The sequence below is a fragment of the Coenobita brevimanus genome, chromosome 50 (assembly GCF_032717465.1).
Source record: "Coenobita brevimanus isolate Jiangsu-jjx chromosome 50, ASM3271746v2, whole genome shotgun sequence".
Classification (NCBI taxonomy): domain Eukaryota; kingdom Metazoa; phylum Arthropoda; class Malacostraca; order Decapoda; family Coenobitidae; genus Coenobita; species Coenobita brevimanus.
This window is the reverse complement of record NC_137003.1, coordinates 21,993,148-21,996,685: the sequence shown is the minus strand read 5'-3', so window position 1 is coordinate 21,996,685 and position 3,538 is coordinate 21,993,148.

The window sequence follows — 3,538 nt, the reverse complement described above, 5'->3', positions numbered from 1 at the left end:
TGGGGGAATAAGCGAGGAGGGTCTGCAGCTCCTCCCAATTACCACCCAGTCCTCAACAATTCCATTGTAATAAACTGGCTGAGAATGCCATAATACCCATAGCGAAGGAAGAATCAGGATGAGGGGCAAGACAACCTTGCCCCTGGCAAGCAACCAGATTTAGGTTGCTGCTTAGAACTGCCCTTAGAAAGGGACTGCCTGGTACCATTATGGTGTACAGTGTGCTGCCCAGCCGAAGATAACCTGGAGGAAGAAGAAGAGGGCCAGACAATTGTCTTCTTCTGTGGGGGGGCAAGAGATGGTTTGGCAGGGGGACCACAAGCTGCCCTAGCCAGAACAGAGCAGGCAGTGCCACCTTGAGAAGAAGCACGATTGGTAGCACATCCCTCAGTACTGGAACCTTGAGAGGGCAAGCCTCATGCAACTGAGCAGGCGCAACAATGACAGGAGCACTACCATTACCTGGTCATGGCTGGGTAGTTAGTGTGACACCATGCCTAGCCTGCTGAGGAGAAGGAGTAGTGGGCTCTACTGCAGAGATCTTTAGTAGCAGTACTTCGTTCTCTGAGCACTCTGAGGAGCCATGGTGACCCTTGCCATGCACAGAAAGGTCATTGGGAGTTTCGGATGTGTCAAAGCAAGGCGTAGCATCGACACGAGTGTTTATCATAGCAGGAACCGGGATGGGGGAGGCACTCACAGATGCTGGAAGCATCACCACGGAGGGGACACCCCCAGAGATGGGGGACACCTCCCCGGAGGAAGCACAGCCACTTCCAGGCTGCACTCCCACAATGGAACCTCCCGTCAGAGAAGGCCGGGAAGTAGAACCCCGAGAATTTGATGGGGGCATTGTGTGATGGCAGGGGCACCTGCCGAGTAGCTTTAGGGCGAGACAACGCAGCAGCAAAGGTAACCCCAGGGCAAATGAACTGCTCCCTTACCCTGGACTTTGTCTTGGAAAAGGAAATTTTCTCTTTCGTTCGGGCAGAAATAATCTCATATTCATACTTATAAACTTCACAATCCCTTGAGGAGGCCACATTCACCCCTCCACAATTCGAACATTTAGAGGGTTGAGAACAATCAACCATGCCATGAGAAACTCCACCACAATTTCCACAGACCTCTGGAAGGCCAGACGCTTCCTGCATGCATGAACGGCAAACATGACCAAACCTTTGACAATAATAACATCTTCTAGGTCGGGGAACATAAGGTTTAATCTTAAGCTTCCACCACGCAGCAGTAACAACCTCCGGCAAAGTAAGGCAATCAAATGTCAAGATGAGAGTGGGTGTGGGGGGCAAAACCCCATCAACTCTCTTCTTAAATCTCTGTACTGCTACAACTCCCTGAGGAGCCAACCCCTTCAAGAGGGAAGAATCAAAATAAGAAATCAAGTCACAAAAATACACAACCCCTAGGGACTGATTTAGGACCGTGACGAGAGGCAGATAGGGGATAGCTGGCGACCATAATAAGAGACTGGATATATGAACTCTCCTCTTCATTCCTGGCTTCCAGTAACAGAGAACCATCGCCCTGCAAGGAGACCTTGGGAGTAAATCCACTACTGTAACTAGACAACAGTGAATTTGAAAACAGTTCAGGTTCCAGAAGGAAGAACCATCATCAGTTTTGAGTACTATGTATTTTGTACAAGAGTGTTTCTCAAAAACACCAGGGAACAGCTCAATAGAAAGGGCATCTTGATTCACAGGTTTGGCAGATGACCCGGAGGGTACAGGGTCGTGACCCAGAGAGTGACCAGTTAATGCCTACTCGTGCGGCTAGTCACCGACCACACGAGTGGTTAAAGAAGTGTTCAGTGTATCCATATGTACATTGTTGAATATAAATTGGCACCAGGAGCCAAGGGAAACTAGCTACTAGGGAGTGAGGGGACCGAGCACGGGGTAACTCTCCCCATGATATGAAAGTTTGCTCCCACCAGTGCAAAGACCCCTTTCTCCAACACCCCCCAGTCCAGACACCCAACCAACCTACTCAGGACAGCACCGAGGCGATCCCTCTGGAGGGCAGCACCAATGACCCATACGGGTAACCTACATTTCAGGTAGTGCTTAGTTAGACCCTTCACCCACAACCCTACCCACATGGGAGACCCTACCAGATGTCGTTACATCCATGGGCAGGCTTGTGGGATCACAGGGGCTCAAAGCCCCCCACCACGACAAGGTGGCTGCCCACGGGGGAGGAGATAGAAAAGAGAGGAAAATGTGCAAAAGAAATTGAAAGTAAACTGACACAAGGAAGAAAAGTAGCTGGTGCAATGAAGGCCTTGATAAGAAACAGAGACTTGAGTGTTGCAGTGGCAAGAGGCTTACATGAACGAGTGTTAGTGCCAACTTTAACATATGGATGTGAGACTATGGTGTGGCATGAAAATGAAAAGTCAAGAGTAAGAGCAGTGAGGATGGGACTGCTGAGGAATGTATGTGGAGTACAGAAGGTGGATAGGATACGAAATTATGTGATTCATGAAAGATGCGGAGTGAGGAAGTCGGTGGACACCAGAATTGAAGAGAATGTACTGAGATGGTATGGTCATGTGGAGAGTATGGATAACAATAGAGTGGTGAAAAAGGTATATCTTAGCGAATTTAAAGGAGAAAGGAGGCGAGGTAGGCCAAGGAGAAGGTGGAGAGATATGGTGGATGAGTGTGTGAGGAAGAAAGGTTTGGAAGTCGGTGAGGCTAGGGAAGTGACAGGATATCGAGCTGGCTGAATGAATTTTGTGAGGAGAAGTGCATGATCAGGGATTTTTGGCACCCCTTTCTAACATGGCAGCATCTGGATTGACTCTATCAGATACGAGTATGTGAAGCCACGGAACATGGTGTATGTTTTTGGCGTATCCGATAGAGTCAGGATTCCGGTGGCTTGAATGATGAGTGAATGGAAACGTGGCCCATTGGATTGGGCAAATTTGGGCTGTCTGGACATTGCTACTCCTCACCCTGCCCTAGGGTGGGAAAGGACGTCCGGATGATGATGTTGATGATGATGACATTTATATCTTGTCCTATTAGCTAATTTTCTAATCTATATCCTTAAAGTATTCCTTTAGGTCATGATAGTTGTCGTTTCTGTAGTTTAGCCTCTTCTTTTATCATATGCTATCCTGAAACTGAAATCTAATACTGCATAGTTGCTAATGTTGAATGGGGGGTGGTTGGTAGATTATATTGTCAGTTTCATTTTCATGCCTAGTGAATATGAGATCTGATAATAAGAGGTCTTCTGGACCTCTTTCTCTGGTGTTCTTGTTTACATGTTCCATTAGAAAAAAAAAAAAAAATTATTAGATCCAGAAGCTTTCGATCCCAAAAACTTTCATAGATTCTTACATTTAGAGTATTCCGGTTTATATTTGAGTTAAATTCTCCAGTTAGTATAATTTTCTCATATTTTTCTTCCATTCTGTAAAGTAGGGTTCTTAAGCTCTGAACTGTCTTTTGTGCTAGGTATTCATATTCACCTCTATTCCATGTGTTTATCTTGGGTAGCACAC